Source organism: Bison bison, unplaced genomic scaffold, assembly GCF_000754665.1.
Source record: "Bison bison bison isolate TAMUID 2011002044 unplaced genomic scaffold, Bison_UMD1.0 scf7180017864209, whole genome shotgun sequence".
Lineage (NCBI taxonomy): Eukaryota > Metazoa > Chordata > Mammalia > Artiodactyla > Bovidae > Bison > Bison bison.
In genome coordinates this window covers 1,361,202-1,379,990 of record NW_011494781.1, presented here as the reverse complement: position 1 = coordinate 1,379,990, position 18,789 = coordinate 1,361,202, and the positions used below count along the sequence as shown (strand labels likewise).

Sequence of the window (18,789 nt, the reverse complement as noted above, 5' to 3'; positions counted from 1 at the left end):
ACTGTGGTTGGAGGTTTTCTCCTAGTTTCCGAGACTCTGGCCCCTCATTCCAGACGGGAGGGAACTGAGGCACTGGCCACTCTCAGTCCAGGATGGCTTCCCCTCCACCAGGACCGTGCTCCCCCTGCGCTGGGACCCTGACAGCACTCACGCCAGCCCTGCTTCCAGGTGTGGGGTGATGGGCGCCCCCAGGGAGGAAGTGCTCCTGAAACAGCAGAAAACCTCCAACCACAGTTTCCTGTGGGGGCCGAGAAAAACAGAATTCTTGTCCTGATCCTTGACCCTGTCAGCAGCCAATGAGGCTTCCCTTAGGGCTGGCTTGGCCCTGCCCTGCCTACCTTCCATCAGTCCCTCAGCATCCTTCTCAGCCTCAGGGTCCCTTCTAGGCCCTCAAAGCTCTGGGTCTGGAAATTAATAGGAAGGGACCCGGGGGTAGAAGTCATCCATCTCAGGCCCAGTAAGCAGTGCCTCCCAGGGTACCGACAGCCGGGGTGGCCCCAGCTCCCGTGGACCAGACCACCTGATGCAGGCCTGCAGGCAGCTCCCCCACCCCACCAGCAGCCACCCCCACCCCTCTGGTTACCTCTAGTCTCAGCCTCACTCGCCTCACTTGTAAGAAGCCAAGCAGATGCACAGCGGAGCACTGACTTCCCCATCATCACTGCTTGAACCTTCTAGGGGTGGGGCCAATAAGGGAGTGAGTCAGGCCACTTATGACCCCAGGAATGTACCAACATCTCGCAGGGATTCCACAATCATCATCAGATATTCGCAGATAAGAACACCAAGGAGCCACATCAGTGTCGATCGGTGGGGTCAAGTGTTCGAATCCCACTGTCTGACCCTAGGCCTGCTCCCCACGGCCCCTCGCCACTCCTCAGGGCTGAAATTTCCCCACTCCAAGTTGGAGCACCTGAACCAGGTGGACCACAGGGCATTAGCAAACAGCTCTGGGCCTAAATGGGCTCATTTAAATCCAGTTTCTTATCAAAATCTCAACTCGTTCCAAGTCAGGAGTTCAGTAGACACTTTGGAAAAGATGGTTTTGGCTGAGGACGCCTGTATCTGTATCTCCAGGCCATCCACTTGTCCTTGCCTCCGAGTGACGCCTTTCCCCAGGGAAGTCGAGGAAGCAAGCCCTTTCCAAATAAATGCTCTCTGCTAACTAGGCCAAGCAGGAGTGCACACTACCCATTTTCTCTTGCTAGCTTAAGACAGAGGCCTAAGAGTGAAATGAAATAATTTACACAAACTGCAGTCTGCAGAGTGAATGAAAAGTGACGCTAGTTTTATGCTCAGAAGAACGTGGCTTCTGTTCAATGTCAAGTTGTCTCAGGACATTCTGAAGACTCAACTGATGATACAACCTCATTAAAAACTTTGTAATTACAAAAGCCTGGGAAAGTTGCTGCTTCATCCTGTGTTCAGAGGGGAGCACCCAGTGGGTAGGTCTGCCTGGGGAAATGGTCTTGCCTGGCTGCCGAGGACAGGTTCCAGGCTTGAGTGGCAGCCACATCTAAAGCATCCACAGGTGACGGAAGTTTCTAGAAACATTTCAGCCACAGGGCCGGGGATTACTCAGAGGCCAGGACACACGTAACAAGGCTCTCCCACTTTGCAGGCTGGAAACTTGAAGCGCCTGCTCCAGCTTGTCCAGCCCACCCTCTTCTTCCCAGCCCTCTACCCTGCCAGGTCCCTGGGGCATCTCTCTTCTATCTCAAAAAGCCAAGAAGAGCCACACTGGGTAACCCCGCCTTCCCTTCCACTCCACGCTCCTGCAGGGAACCCACTGTCAGTGGACTACAAGCCCCCTCAGTCTCTAGTGGGAAACAATTTACTGCTTCCCTGGTGGTTCCTATTGCCAGGCTGCAAAGCCTCCTTCACATCCCCCTATCCCAACTCTGGCAAGAGCTGGCACCTGGCCAGCAGCATGGCCCATGGATCCGTATCATCCCAGGCCAGGGGATCCACAACAGTTATCATTCACTGGTGAGGGCGGAGCTTCGCCTAGCTTTCTGGAGGAGTCTGACAAGCTCTGCCACACAGGTTTCCTTGGACTCAGCAATCCTACAAGTTCAAAAGGATGCCAGCCCAGGAGTGTTTATCTCCACATCTCTTTAACGAAAGTAAAAATTCAGAATCTAAATGTACACTCATCAGGAACTGGCTAAATAAGTAAATAAATATTACAGCACGCTCTGCAGGCAGCACAAACCATCAAGTTAATGCTTGTTGACAAGTACAGATAAACACAATATATCATTAAATGCAAAAGAGAGATGATAAAACAGCACTTAAATGTAAGCTTATTCACGTAAAGAAATTGCCAGGGAGGTGCACACCCAGAAGGGTGTGAGCACTGCGGCTCCAAGCACAGGCTGGAGTTCACTCCCTGATCCCAACAGGGCAGCATTACCTGTCTCCACAGGTGAGCTCGCTGAAGCCAAGCACCTGATTGTGGGCCCCTAGCACGCTGGCCATGACCACCTGTTGTAGGCAGAGGAGAGGGGCCAGGCATGGGCGGTGCTCAGTTCAGGGGCATCTTTAATTATCTTCTTTGGACTATTCTGCATCTTCTAATTTTTTTACATTAGGAAATGAATTTTTCAGTCCTTTTCTTACAAAACAATCACGTCATTTCCAAACAACAACAGTTCCTCCAGATTCTTTCAGTCTTTTTGCCCCCAGGCCACTCCACAGCAAAGGAGAAGGTGGCCCCAAGCGCCCCCAGGAGTGCAGTCTTCCCATTCTTGGGGTGGCTTTCCAGCACTTCCCGTCCTCAGCCAGACTAGAATCTGCACTTTCAAGTCCCCAGTCCGACCCTGGTTACTCGTGTCTCCATCTCTGGGTGTTACACGGCATCCACCACCCCCTGCCCCACCTGTGCTGCCCCATCAAGTCGGCCCCATCCATGTACCCACCAGGAGGGACATAAATCAGTCTGGGTGCTGGGCCCAGCTGCCCAGGTTTGAGCTCTGGTCCCCTTACCAGCTGTGTGACCCCAGGCCAGCCACTTAGCCCCTCAGCCCCTCAGAGTCTGCGCTGGCAGATGCAGCTAGCCTAAAAGTACGTGGATTATTGTAACACCACTCAGCATGATAGATGATACCCACGCACATTAGAGATGACATTAAAATCTACCACGGAATGCCTGGAGCCATTCACTAAGCCTTTAATGAGATCGTGGCAGTGAAGCTGCCTAATCCTGCCAGGGGCAACAGCTGCAAGAAAAACAACTCTTACCAAGTTTCATATTTTGCTCTTTTTACAACAATTTTTCCCAAAGAAACTGATCAGAGAGGGAAAGAGCTTTGTCCTTAAAGTCTGAGGAAATCCACCACTTCTACACACCTCTGAGCTGCTCTGGTCTTGGCCTGTGACTCCTACACCCTGTCCTAAAAGATGTCACCCTGCCGGGTTGCACCTGCTTACCCGAGGACATCTGGGGATAGGTGTTACTGATGTGAGCAGTTGCCTCCTTCAGCAGCCAAACGTTCATATTCCAACATAAAGAGTGAGAAGATCCATGGAAGGGAGGAAGAGGGCAGTCAGGGTTGCCCAGAGCCAGCCTGTGAAATCCAAGCAAGGACAGGCAGCCTCTGGCCCTGCCCATGCATGGGAGTGAGGCCCACCCAGGGACAGTGGAAGCAGTGCCCACAGCTGCCAGGTGCCTTGGACACCTGCAGTGGCTCAGTAATCACTGATTTAACTCTAAAACATTCAGTCACTGGGATGAGTCAGCTGCAGGTCTCAGAGAGAATGCTCTCGGAGAATATAAATCAAACAGCCCTCACTAATCTTGGATGTGGCTGCCATTGGATCACCAAGGTCTTCAGCAGTTGCAGTAAGAGCCCCTGAAGAGATGAAGAGCCATTAGAGTCCATAATGGGAGAAGGGCTGGCACAGAGCCGTCCCCGACAGCCAGGAACGGGCCACGCGCAGCTGCCACAGTGTCTCAGTTCTCTGTTCCTCTACCCCCACGTGTGAGGCAGACCCAACCCACAGCCCCGTTCCCATAACACTGTGGTCCAGGGGGAAGAAAAACCTGATCAGCGGTCAACCAAGGACCCAGATGCAAATGCCCATGGACTCTGTGCAAACAAGACAGAATCAGACAGCAGGGCCAGCTGAGTGTGGTCAGTGCCAACCAGGCAGCTCCCCATGCTGCTCTGGGTAGTGCTTCTCACACCTGGAGAGCCAGGCAGAGACCCTGGGGGCACTTGGGAGCCGAGACCTGAGAAGATGAAGTGAGAGTGAGAGCCCTGGAACACTAAAATACGTAAGTGAACACCCTCCAGTGTCCTCTCCAATAACAAGAATGTGAAACCAAGAGAAAGAGGAGCAGTGCACCCCAGGACAGGTAGGCCCAGAAGTGTGAAGACAAGCACACACACACACCACACCAAGTCACCCCTGAGACCATGGCTACCAGCTTCCTTTCTTCAGGTCCTGCCTGCTCCAAGATTCAGTTTCCCACATCCCCGGCCAGCTCTGCCCCCTTCACCTAGGAGCCCTGGCCAGGCCCCTGCACAGCCGGGCAGCCCCCTCAGGGCTCCCATGCTGTTTCCTCCCCTGAGAATTCTCCAGCAGCCACAAGGAGCAGCAGGTGGCCTCTGCTCACAGCTCAGACCTTACCTCTCCAGTTTCTTAGTCTCCGAAGGACAGTTCATTCCCACGGGAACTCTGGTGCTGGGGTGAGGATGAGGAGCTTGAGTCCTGCTCAGATGAGAGAAGGACCTCAGGAAACGGGGTGCTGTCCCATCTCTACCGGATCTCCAGCAGCTTGCAGAGCCTGTCCCCCCAACCCACCCCCAGGGGGCTCTGAGCAGCCTCCTAGGCAAGAGCTTGCCAACACCCTCCATAGAGCTCCCGCCAAAGCCGTCTGCCCACTCACAGGGGACCCCAAGAGCAACATGAGGCCACAGACACAGATTCAAAAGGACCGAACACACACGTGCACATGTGCAGCAGAGACCATGGAACCAGGTGAGAGTGGAGGCCAAGGTGGGCAGAGCCCCCATGGGTGCCACTCTCCTGCCTCACATCGGGGCTGCTGAAGGCAGCACATGGGCAATGAACAGTCCTGCCAAGAGTGAAGCTCCAGAACACAGGTCAGCCTGATTTTCTCAACCTGAAAGGTCCCAGAACTGTCAGCAGAGTGTCCTTTTCAACCATGTCCTGGAGCACAGTCCCCAGCCAGCCCATGGCCAGGTCCAAATGTCAACCGAGTCCAAGCTTGCCATGCTCACCACACAACAGGCCAGTGAATCCGAGAGGTATTGAGACAAGGAATATGCCTTTATTCGGAAAGTTGGCAGACTAAGAAGGCAGACTAATGTCTCAAGATAACCATCTTATGGGGTTTGGATGCCAGGTTCTTTTATAGAACACAAGGACGGGTGCGGGGGGGTGGTGGTGAGGAAATAAAGTAAAAGAGGCAGAATTGGCCTCTGGTTCTCCCTCCTCTGGGCAAGGCTCTCCCTGAGATGCCCTCTGGGGATGTGTAGGGCCTGAATAATAGAGTTGGATTTGGTGCTGCAGAATGATACTTAATAACCACATGAAAATTAGGTGAGTTTCCAAATTGAGGCTTTAATTAAAGCAAAGACATACTCCTTAGGATGGTTACAATAAAAACAAAAACAAACAGAAAACAGGCATTGATGAGAAAGTGGAGAAACTGGAGCCCTTGTGCCCTGTTGGTGGGAATGTAAAATGGCACAGCTGCTATAGGAAACAGGATGGAGGGTCCTCAAAAAATTAAATACAGAATTGCCCATGATCTCTTAATTCTACTTCCAATTATACACCCAAATGTACTGAAAGTGAGGTCTCAAACAGGTTTTGCACACCCACATTCAGGGCAGCATTATTCACAAGCCAAAGGAGGGAAGCACCCGAAAAATCTACTGATGAAGCAAGTGTGAAATACCCATACATACGGTGCAATTATATTCCGCAGCAGGGATATTCAGTGAATATGCCTCAGACACCCACAACCTGCCGCCCTTCCAAGGTGGCCCAGCCAGTGACACCATCACCACCCAGCACTGCAACTGCACCCAGGGGTGCCATGAGCCAACAAGGCAGTCACTCAAAGGTGTACAGTGCTGCAACTAACGAGAAAACACCAGCATCCAGGGATACTCAGCCGTCAATCCTTCCACGGCTCTTCTCTCCAGGACAGGAAAGTGACAGGAGCGGTAGAACAGCGCCCCTGCACAAGGAGAGAGGTGAGGGTGGGGGGGGGCATCTGGGAGCACCCAAGACAGCACGGAAGCACCAGGAGCTCCCTGCCCTTCTAGAACCTCTGCCCCCACTGACTTGGCCCTTCCTCTAGGCTCACTCCACTGGAATAGACATCTGCAGGTGGAGAACTCACATAGCACTGCCATGTATGATCACCGTGGGAGCCGTCTCTAATTGTCTGAGCTCTAAGATGGGCCAGACCTTGGCCGGGAGACATAATGGCACTTCTGAAAAGTGGGCTCTGATAGCCTGCACAGCCAGCCAGGCCTGTCCCATGTCCACTGGTTCCCACTCCACGCTACCCCATCCCCACCACCAGATGGGGAAGCTGAGTTCCAGGCAGGGTCAGGGCCCACGATCCTGGTGACAGTCAAGCTCCTGGAGACTTCAAGAAGTGAGGATGTCAGCAGGAAGCTTCTGGCCACCTTGTGGACTGAGGCTCACTGTCCCCACCAAACACTCCCGGCCACACACTCCAGGTTGACAGAGATCCACGGTCAGCTGGAACACACGTCTGTGTGGGTGGTACGTGTAGTGTGTGGGGGTGTGGGGGTGTGCATCTGTATGTTCTGAAATAAAGTAAAGAGATGATTGAGAACCCTGGAGACCAGGGTTAGAGCTGACAATTGATTATACACAGACACTGTTGGCTAAAAGGTGGAGGTCAAAGTTCACGTGGTTTGTTGGGAAATATTTCCCTCAGGGTAAGGTCCTGGTTGGTTCAGACAGTAAAGGATCTGCCTACAATGCAGGAGACCCCAGGTCCGATTCTTGGGTAAGGCAGATCCTCTGGAGAAGGGAAGGGTGACCCACTCCAGTAATTTTGCCTGGAAAATCCCCCTGACAGAAGAACCTGGCAGACTACAGTCTCTGAGGTTGCAGAGAGTCGGACACAACTGAGCAACTAACGAGGTCTAGAAAAAGTTTCTAAGGCAATTTTTATGTGAAAAGGGACAATGTCAATAGTACCTCTGGTGGAAATCATAACCATTTCCAAAAGCTTGTTCCTGCATTAAACCCACCTCTCTCATACAAACAGCTAAGAGGATAGTCAAATTCCAAACCAGAGAGGGCACTTCTACCAAAATCCAAGTTCACAAAGTCCAGGAGTACAGCATACTGCAGACCCAATCCGCTAAGAATAGGTAGGATAGGGAGGGGGAGCTGGCGAAATACTCAGAGCCTCTAACTTGCAGGAAATGTCATAGAACAAGCTAAAAACATCCATAAAGGAAATGAATCCATTGGCCTTGCTTACACAAAGCTAAACTAGAGCTGCACAGATGCTTCTCAAAACCCGTGGCCCCACTGTGGGGCTAAGATGCTGAACCCAGTGGAAATACATAAGCTGGAATAGATGTGCTCCAAGTCCTGAGCCACAGCAGAAGGGGCTCAGATCTAAAGTCTAAGAGGGACAGTTCGCTGAATTAAAAGGTCAGTTGGCCATGCAGAAGTTCAACTGTGTTGAGGGCAAGGGCACACAGGAGACCTGTGACAGGACATAATCCAACCAGAGGCAAGGCCAGGACCAGGAGCTTGCAGGTGTGGGGTGGGGGGAGTGGCTAGCCCAGAGCCAGGCTGTGGGGCTCCTGAAATGAGCAGCCACCCAGCAAGCAACGAGGCATGGGGAAGCCACTCCTCCTTCACACTGTCCTCTGTCCTCTCTGTATTGTGAACTCAGGGCTCATGGCTGCTCACTTGGCCCTGAACGCACGAGTGCTGCATGCACAGCGCATGCCTGGTCAGGTCCCTGGGAAGGAAGGGATGCTGGACAGGAGATGACTGCTCCTGCCCTCTCTGTGCAGCTCAGGTCCGGCAGAGCACCAACACACTTCCTACTCCCACCCTACCAATCCCCAGACACATCATCTCCTCTTTCCTCCTGTTGTTAAACCCTACTATCCTCTGCAAAGGGCTTCCCTGGTAGCTCAGTGGTAAAGAACCCACCTGCCAATGCAGGAGACATAAGACACGTGGGTTCCATCCCTGGATTGGGAAGATCCCCTGGAGGAGGGCATGGCAACCCTCATGCCAACCCTGGAGGAGGGCATGGCAATCCAGTATTCTTGCCTGGGAAATCCCATGGACAGAGAAGCCTGGCAGGCTACAGTCCATGTGGTTACAAAGAGTCAGACAGGACTACAGTGACTTGGCATGCACGCACATATCCTTTGCAAGCCAGCGACTGCCACTCCCTTCTGAGCTCCTCTAAACCCCTGTAGCACCCGAGGTCTAGAAGGCGACACAAAGTTCCATGCCGGGCCAGCAGAAGTGCCAGCAGAGTCCTGTCCTGTGGGCACATTCTCAGCCCTCCACAGCCCTCTGAGTTTGCATAAGCTATATCTGCTTAGGCCTACCAGGTGATTCTTACCTAAAGTTTGAATATCACTGGCCTACATGATGCAGTTTCACACTAAATTTTACACTTTCTTTGCTGCCTGGTAATGGTTTCATTTATCTCATCTCTGTAAGTGATTGTGAAACTCCTCTTGTTACCGAGTCCAAGCTCGTTTGCTGACCGCACGACAGGCCAGTGAATCTGAGAGACGAGATGCTGAAGCAAGGAAAACAACTTTATTCAGAAAGCCAGCTGGTTGAGAAGATGGCAGACTAGTGTCTCAGAGTAACCATCTTGTCTGGGTCTGGAATACCAGGTTTTTCAGTAGAGTCAAAGAGAAAGAAGCAATAAGGAAGTGAAGTCAGAAGGCAGACTAGAGAGGGAGAAGCAGTGGGAAGTAAAGTGAAAGGGTCGTCAGTCTCTCAAAGCATCTCCAAGGGACTGGCCAGCCTTTGGAAGGGGTATGTTAATCTCTTCTTTTTGGTGTAGCTATTCACAGATGGGCACGGTCAGATTATCTGTGAGCTACAAAGGCACTTTAGTTTACAGTCAGGCAGAGGGGCAAGGGCCTTTGAGGCAGGCCTTTATGTATGACTGCAATAACAAAAGCAAGGAAAATCGAGGCAAACAGTTCCAACATGGAGTCAGAACTGGCTTCTTCTCTGCAACACTCTGAGCACAAAACCATGTCTTAAGGGACCTACGTGGGTTTCCTATGGCTGCTTGAGGGACCTACATTGGTTCTGTATGGCTGCCATAAAGTTTCACTACAAACTTGGTGGCTTAGAACAGCATAAATTTGTTATGGCAACTGTTGGTCAAAAATCTGACATGGGACTCATTGGGCTAAAACGGAAGAGCTGGATGCATGCCCTCAGAAGGCTCAGTGGAAAATTGTTAGCCTTTTCCAGCTTCCAGAGGCCTCCTGCATTCCTTGGCTCCAGGCTCATTCCTCTACTGTAAAGACAGTGAAGAACACAGGACAAAGAGGCCACCTGGGCATAAGGATTCTTTTGAGCTGAAAGCAACTGAGAACAGCAGATGCAAGAGGAGTTCCCTGCCCTCCTCCATTTGCCTAAAAGCAGGACATAAATTCTCTCTGTAAAAGTATACCAGAGATGACACTGAGTCTGCATAATTAACCTTATTAAGCATCCTATATATGCTTCCTAGTCATCTTCCCACAATTTACTGTCCCCAGGAGCCCAACCCCCCTTTCTTTTGTCTTGTCACTTCAAAACTGACTGCCCTTTGTTAAAATGATACATAAGCCCCAAGCCTACTGTGGTGACCCAAGGACGAAAGAGCAGATAAAACCAAGAGGGTCTTGGAATGCAGGAATGGAAGAACCAGAAACTTATTGTCCTCCCCTCCCCCATGTTGTAACTATTAATGGAACAGTATAACCTGTCTCCCCTCCTACCCTACGGAGAACATATTTGCCCTACTCTTCCCTCACCCAGTATACATGCCTCATCCAATCAGCAAATGACCGCATAAGACCCCGATCCCACTCCTTGTACCCTGAGTATAAAAGTGGACTAAGGACCCCTGTTCAATGTCAGTTCCCATTGAGCTGGCCTACTGTTCTAACAGCGTCCCCCACTCTAATAAACTTTATTCTCCTCTCACTCTGCCTCATGTCTGGAAATTCTTTTCCAACCTGCGCCGGGACCACATTTTTGGTGGCCTGTACGGGGAACTTGGGGTCTCTTCCCCACCTCCTCACTTCTCCTTTCTCATAGAGACCCTCTGCGAACAGGCAGGTGCTGTGGAAGCAACTGAGGAACTCTGGCCAGGGTTACCCTCTGGTGTGTTTCAAAGGCCACACTGCTCACTGTGGCCCAGTAGCTACCTCGCGAACAGGTGAGGGTCTCTCCTGTGTCTTCTTTCCAACTGAGGACTAGGTCAACCAACATTGTGTGGGAACAGGTCAGGCACTTAAAAGCCATTAGGGTGCCATGAAGACTCCCATGTGAAGATAAGGGGGACACAGAAAGGATCAGGCCCCAAGAGCATCCGCCCCTAGCAAGACAACTTCCGTGCACTGTGTCAGGCTCGTAGTGGTTGAGGCAAAACAGAGACCATCGTCCCCTGGCCACGCCTCCCTGATAGGACTGTAAGGCGGATTCCTCAGCCTTCTTCCCTGTCACTTTCACTTCTTCCCTTTCAGTCCAGATTGATTTACAGGAGCCTAGGTGTTGCGCTGAACCTTCAAGACAGCCTTCCACAGTTCAGTGAATTGCCAAAGGTGAGTCACCCAGTTGCTCCCAGGAATCTCTCTCTCTCCCCGGGTCACAGTGTGCCTTAGCCATATGGTTCTCAGAAATCACCTCTCACTGTCAGACGTGACTGTTGGGACAGTTGGGCCATTTTTGTGCCATTAGTAGCACGGAGAGATCACTGGGACCAAAGAGACCCCTTTCTGTCGGCCAGTGACTCTCAGTACCCCCACTCTACAGCAGGTAGGCTAAGAGTGTGTTCTGGTACATCCCAGGAGTCTCTCTCAGACTCACCCCTTGGCTATATTCTCAGAAACTGGAAAATGTTGACCCTGCAAAAGGCCTGGCCCCAGTACAAACTAGGGAACTTAAAAAAAAAAAAAAAAGGTCTCTGAATGGCACACTAGCCTCAAAAGCAGGGAAAGGACTCAGAATTTCCTTACATTCAGTCCTTCATGGCCCTCGGTCAGAATCTGGATCTGAGGGACTCATGCCGCGTGTGTCTTTCTGTTGCCTCCCTATCTCCTGTCCCCCCGTTTCTCTCCAGCGGATTTCCTGGATGAACCCTACTCGACCTTTCATATCCACACGATCTCTAGGAAAGGATTCTGAGGGTCCCTTTGGTCCAGGTCCTTCTCCTATATTCAAAAGGCTAAAGGATCAGAAACTCTCCTAACATTCTAAAGAATCCCCTTCTAACTACGCTTTTCTCTCAGGTGAAGAGGGAACCAAGCTTCCCCCACTCCTGCAAATTCCCTTCACCCTTCAGATTCTTCTGATGGGACAAAGATCTCACTTCCCACTAGAGGAACAATCCAATGATTTTATCAGCTGATCTGCCCCTGATATCAGAGTCAATTTGAGCACTATTTGGTCTATAATTTAAGTATAAAACTATGACTACAGAAAGGAAAGAAGACTTTTTGACACAGTTTGGCCATGATATTCTTTAGACCCCAGAGAAAACTGGTTAAAATGAAAATTTTTTACTGGAAACTACAAAACCGGTTCCTTTCGCATATGCAATCAAAAACAACTAGCTTGTTAAAAAGGCTGCCGAGGGAAAAGCTTGGAGTTAACCCTTTCCATGTCCCTGAAATACACAGCCCACTTTGCTGAGACCTCAGCCTTGAGCAAATTAGAACTTCAAAAAAAGAAAAAAGTGGGCTTGGGGAGTGGGTCAAAGAGAAATTTTAAATCTCAAGCGGTAAACTGTCTATCTGTATGGATTTTTGTATGTCTCAGTGTGTGTCTTTTTTTTGTTTTTTTTTTAAATAATACTGTTAGAGGAAGCACACTGATTGAAACCGCCCACCCTGGCCAGGCACCATAGTAACCATTTGCATGAGTTGTTTTATGACAGGAGATCCTGATAAGGAACACAGAAGTAATAAGCCACCACCAACTGGAAGAGTTCGGGAAAGGTCTAAACGAGACACTGCCTGTCTGTCCACTTCCCAGAATCCCTCTTGCTAGCATCCACCTTGGCTGAGCAATGCGTGTGCCACCAGGACAGACTGAATTAGAGTGATTGGCCAAAGACCACCCGGAAACTAATCCCATCACCATAAAACCCGATATTGCAAGCCACACGGCAGAGCTGTCCTCCTGGGTTCCCTTACCCTACTACTCTCCACCCAGGTGCCCTTTCCCAATAAACTCTCTTGCTTTGTCAGCACATGTGTCTCCTCAGACAATTCATCTCTGAGCGTTAGACAAGAGCCCAGTTTCAGGCCCTGGAAGGGGTCCGTCTTCCTGCAACAATACTGCTGAAGTTGTAAATGAGTTCTAATTTAATTGTGCTAAAGAAAAGTAGTCAATAAAGCAGAAGTAGATGTTTTTCTGGAACCCTCTTGCTCTTTCCTCTGGAGAAGGAAATGGTAATCCACTCCAGTACTCTTGCTTGGAAAATCCCATGAATGGAGGAGCATGGTAGGCTACAGTCCATGGGGTCGCAAAGAGTTGCACACAACTGAGTGACTTCACTTGGTCTTGCTTTTTCAATGATCCAACAGATGTTGGCAATTTAATCTCTGGTTCCTCTCTGCCTTTTCTAAATCCAGCCTCAACATCTGGAAGTTCATGGTTCACGTACTATTGCAGCCTGGCTTGGAGAATTTCGAGCATTACTTTACTATCATGTGAGATGAGTGCAATTGTGCAGTAGTTTGAGCATTCTTTGGCATTGCCTTTCTTTGGGATTGGAATGAAAACTGACCTTTTCCAGTCCTGTGGCCACTGCTGAGTTTTCCAAATTTGCTGGCATATTGAGTGCAGCACTTTCACAGCATCATCTTTTAGGACTTGAAATAGCTCAACTGGAATTCCATCACCTCCACTAGCTTTGTTTGTAGTGATGCTTCCTAAGTCCCAGTTGACTTTGTATTCCAGGATGTCTGGCTCTAGGTGAATGATCACACCATGGTGGTTATCTGGGTCATGAAGATCTTTTTTATATAGTTCTTCTGTGTATCTTGTCATCTCTTCTTAATATCTTCTGCTTCTGTTAGGTCGATACCATTTCTGTCCTTTATTGTGCCCATCTTTGCATGAAATGTTCCCTTGCTTCTGCTTTATTGACTACGCCAAAGCCTCTGACTGTGTGGATCACAACAAACTGTGGAAATTTTTTCAAGAGATGGGAATACCAGACCACCTGACCTACCTCCTGAGAAATCTGTATGCAGGTGAAGAAACAGCAGTTACAACTGGGCATGGAACAACGACTGGTTCCAAACTGGGAAAGGAGTATGTCAAGGCTGTATACTGTCACTTGTTTAACTTATATATAGAGGACATCATGTGAAATGCCAGGCTGGATGAAGCACACGCTGGAAGCAAGACTGCTGGGAGAAATATCAATAACCTCAGATATGCAGATGACACCACCCTTACGGCAGAATTCGAAGAAGCATTAAAGAGTCTCTTGTTGAAAGTGAAAGAGGACAGTGAAAAAGTTGGCTTAACACTTGATATTCAGAAAACTAAGATCATGGCATCCGGTCCCATCACTTCATGGGAAATAGATAGGGAAACAAAGGAAATAGTGAGAGACTTTATTTTCTTGGGCTCCAAAATCACTGCATATGGTAACCACAACCATGAAATTAAAAGATGCTTCACAGCCATGAAATTAAAAGATGCTTGCTCCTTGGAAGAAAAGCTATGAGCAACCTAGACAGCGTATTAATAAGCAGGGACATTACTTTGCCAACAAAGGTCCATCTAGTCAAAGCCATGGTTTTTCCAGTAGTCATGCATGGTTGTGAGAGTTGGACTATAAAGAAAGCTGAGCGCCAAAGAACTGATGTTTTTGAACTGTGGTGTTGGAAAAGACTCTTGAGAGTCCCTTGGACTGCAAGGAGATCCAACCAGTCCATCCTAAAGGAAATCAGTCCTGAATATTCATTGGAAGGACTGATGTAAAGCTGAAACTCCAATACTTTGGCCACCTGATGCCAAGAGCTGACTCATTGGAAAAGACCCTGATGCTGGGAAAGATTGAAGGCAGGAGGAGAAGGGGATGACAGAGGATGAGATGGTTGGATGGCACCACTGACTTGATGGACATGAGTTTGAGTGAACTCTGGGAGTTGGTGATGGACAGGGAGGCCTGGTGTGCTGCGATTCATGGGGTCGCAAAGAGTCATACATGACTGAGCGACTGAACTGAACTGATAGTCATTTGACAAACAAAGTCAGATGACCTGGGGTATACTGGGCTCTACGTAATAAAAGTTCTTGACTTATAATTCTTACTTGTGACCTTACTAATAACCGCTAGCTGTATTGTTCTCTATGTCACTTGTTTCAGAAGATTCTTTCTTACGTTACCAAATGTGTGACTGATCCTGTGATAAAATGCTGATATGCACTTCCATATGAGATCAATGACTGTAATAATGTAACTCTAGAAATGGGAAGAAACAACAAAGGAATATTTTCCTGGACCAAGAGGCTAGTAAGACAGGTATGGTCCAGAGATTTCTGCTACTCGCAAGGCCTGGTCCAATTAACAGCTCACTGGGTGACCTGTCAATGGAATCTTTGTTAAACCTGAGAAAGCCTTCCCAGCACTGTGGTACACAATGGCCATGAAATGCCCCCAAAGCATGGTCAAATATGTGGCTATGCAGGGACCCTGCTGACTGGAAGTTGGCACCTGCCAGCTGCCTCTACAAAGATTGCAACATGACCACTGCAAACTGCTGACCTTCAACAACTCCTGAAAGGAGTTCAGGGCGGAGGTCAGAAATAAGGCACTCTGTGCTCTGGGAAGAACCCAGAAGAACCAGCCTCCAGACTGCCAGATGTTTTCAGGTAAAGATTTTATGAGACCAAATTCCTACCTCTTCTCGTACCCAGAGAAACACTAACGTCACAAACCAAGGTCTGGGCCTGGTTCTCCTGGCTAGCCCCTGAGCAGCTTTTCTACTTCTATTAATCTTTGGGCCACGTACCTTTAACTTTCTTGTTAAGTTTGTTTCTTCTAGAATACAACAAATCTCCAAGTGGTAGTATGACAAGACTATTCCCTGACCAACACTCAAAACAATGCTGAAACAAGTCACCTTATCATTCCATGGATTCTCATCTCCCTGCACCCTGACAGAAAGCAGGCAAAAGGAACCCAGAGCCCCATGACACCCCTGTACAGCTTGAAGAAGTCAGAGCAGTCATTGCCCCTTTTCCTTTGAGACTGGGTTCCCAAATGCCTGAGAAGGGAAACAGGTAGATTGTTAGACATGAGCAGGGTATCAAAAGGGGCCAAAGAATTGGCCCTAAAAATAAGGAGAGGGAGGGATGTGGTGACCCAAGGAGGAAAGAGCAGATAAAACCAAGAGGGTCTTGGAATGCAGGAATGGAAGAACCAGACCCTTATCGTCCTCCCCTTCCCCATGTTTTAACTATTAATGGAACAGTATAACCTGTCTCCCCTCCTACCCTACGGAGAACGTATTTGCCCTACTCTTCCCCCACCCCGTATACATGCCTCATCCAATCAGCAAATGACCCGCAAGATCCCAATCCCACTCCTTGTACCCTGGGTATAAAAGTGGACTAAGGACCCCTGTTCAATGCTGGTTCTCCCTTGCGCTGGCCCGCTGTTCTAACAGCGTCTCCCACTCTAATAAACTGTATTCTCCACTCCTTCTGCCTCATATCTGAAAATTCTTTTCCCACCCGTGCCCAGACCACGATTCCTACTTGCTTCTTGGGGTTTTTACTTCTTTTGTGTGAGGCCTCTGTGCATATAACATTAAATGCGATATGCGTTTTCCCCTGTTAATCTGTTGTTAGTTTAACTCACAGGCCCCACATACAGAACTGAAGAGTAGAGGAAAAGTTTTCCTCCCCTCTACCAGCAGCACAGTATCTTCTCTCTTTCCTCCTGACTCTTTCATTAGGAACCTCATGATTACATTTAGGGTCTACCCATGAGGTCACAAGGGCTTCCCTGATAGCTCAGTTGGTAAAGAATCCCCCTGCAATGCAGGAGACCCCAGTTCAATTCCTGGGTTGGGAAGATCTGCTGGAGTGGGGATAGGCTACCCACGCCAGTATTCTTGGGCTTCCCTTGTGTCTCAGCTGGTAAAGATTCTTCCTGCAATGCGGGAGACCTGGGCTTGACCCCTGGGTTGGGAAGATCCCCTGGAGAAGGGAAAGGCTACCCACTCCAGTATTCTGGCCTGGAGAATTCCATGGACTGTATATACAGTCCATGGGGTTGCAAGGAGTTGGACATGACTGAGTGACTTTCACTTTCATGAGATCACAAAGAGACACAACTTAGTGACTAAACAGTAGCAACAGCAGAAGCTAATAAATCAGAATAATTTCTCTATCTCAAGATCCTTAACTTAAACATACCTGCAAAATCCCTTTAACATAGTCACAGGTTCCAGGGATTAGAATGTGAACATCTTTAGGGACTTGCAGACTCCTACTGCCATTCAGTACTGAATAGGTGTTAACTCTTTTGATTTTTTTTCCTAGAAAAAAAATTAGAATTTTAGGTGGTCTCCTAATTTCTTGACACTGAAAAATAACTAAGATATACTTTTTTAATCCTGGGAAGTCCAAACAAGACCTATCTGCCTATGAGGGCTGAGTGAGCCAGCTGGCCTGAGAGCTAGGCGTCCACGTGGGTGCTGTGTTGAATGGGGGTGGCGGAGAAAGGAGACCATCGGTCCTGCACACCCTCCATGAAGACAGACAGGGTGGGAGATGCCAATGCAGAAATCCAGGCTAGGAAAAGTCAGGATGAGGGCAATCGTAAGGTAGCATTAAGAATGCCGGTTGAATAAAAAATGCAAATGATTGGTAGTAGGAACTGAAAAATAAGAAGGAAACCACACATTCCAAGGCAATCTTGCCTTGATGAGTCATTCAGATGCAAATTTTATCCCAATTTTGGAAGGATTACAAGCACCCCTATTCACAGCCCTATTCCTATGTTAATTCTAAACTCAGAACTCCCTCCACAGTCCTCAGTCTGGGCACTTTCCTGCCACTGTTTCTTTTTATCAGGCCCCTAAGCACCGAGCTTTTCCAAGCTGGTATGGCAGAATTTCTGGCGTGTTTCTGGCTCTCTCCCCAGCTCTCCCCAACCCCGGCCCAGCAACCCCTCCAAAATATAGCGAGCATCCTCCCCAGTTATTGGACTTCAACACACTTAAGTTCTACTGGCCTGAAGGCACACGACCTTCCCACACTACTTACCAAGCACATATGAAAGCGAGAAACCAAGAGACCTAAGCTGTTCCAAACAATAAAGGGAGGTGATGAGCACTCCTGGCCCATGCCCACATTATGATCCGTCCACAGGGATCTGAATCACCTGCTCAAGAAAAGGACCCGGGAGCCTCCCCTGGACAGCAGAGTGCCTGCCCTGAATCACAGCCTCAGCCCTGGACACTTGCTGACCTGCGGGACAGACAGACGCACTTCTCATAAACAAACTCCTCTGGTCCTTGAGAAGGGTCATCAGTCACTCAGGCCCTGGTCACTAGGGTCGAGGGATAGAAGGACAGCTGTCTGCTTACTCAGCCCACTGCTGTTCACCTGAGCCATGAGAACTGAGAAAACAAAAACCCATCTGCACAAATAATAAAATGCTGGGATGCGCTAAGTACTCGGCCTCACTGTACACATCTCAGTGTCAATGAAACGGGGATGACTGTAAGGTCATCTGATTATTCAGAGGGTTAAACAAGGTCTCATGTGGCAGGCACTCAGAATACTCCAGCAGGAAATAAATTATACCATCGGGAAAAAAAGAAAAGAAAATGCTAGGCTTCTTGGCAGCAAACCCTAAAGAGCCAAGTCCCTGCTGCCCAGCCCAGTGGCCTTACCTCTCCCGGGGGCTGCACTCGCCAACGGGCTCCCTCACCCCACGCCGGTCACAGGGGAGGATGGTGCTCAGGACACAGTCTGGCCCAGCCACCCTGTCCTCACAGGGAGCTCTGCTGCCCAGGGGGTCTGTCCCGACACCTCGGTCTCCAGGGTGCAGCCTGGGTGGGGCCACAGGGACAGGCCATGGCAGCGGGCTCCACAGGGGCCATGACAAGGAGCCGTTCAGCAGTGGCACAAGCCGCCACAGTGAGCCTCCCTCAGCCCATGGAACATGCTTGCCCCATTCTCGTCCCTCTCAATGGCCAGCTGTGCGCCTGCGATGTGGACCCAATTGTTCTCCTGTGTGGGCTCATTCAGGAGCATGGGCAGGGCCGGCTCAGGCCAAGAGAGGAACCAGGAGCTTCTGTCCCCGAGGAGAAAGGTCCTTAGAGCCCTGCAGGGAGGGGGAAGGGGACCAGGCCCCTTGGTGTCTCCAAGGATCACACAGGCCCAGCCACAGGGTGAGGGCCTCAGGCTCCAGGTCGTGAACAGGGAGCTGCCTTTCATCCAGGCTCTCCTGCAGGGTCCCAGCAAGCCCCTAAGCCTCTCCAAGTGTCGGCGTCCAGCCTTGAAAACGGGGAAAGC

General features: G+C 49.7%; 1 protein-coding gene across 2 annotated transcripts in view; it reads right to left on the bottom strand.

The window, feature by feature from the left end:
• Positions 1 to 18,777, bottom strand: part of SEMA4D (sema domain, immunoglobulin domain (Ig), transmembrane domain (TM) and short cytoplasmic domain, (semaphorin) 4D) — a 76,182-nt gene extending 57,405 nt beyond the window's left edge. For both annotated transcript variants that reach the window (XM_010844794.1, XM_010844793.1), the window contains exon 1: positions 16,681 to 18,777. The gene's annotated coding sequence lies outside the window, so the exon portion shown is untranslated. The remainder of the gene's footprint in view (positions 1 to 16,680) is intronic.
• Positions 18,778 to 18,789: the final 12 nt, after the last annotated feature.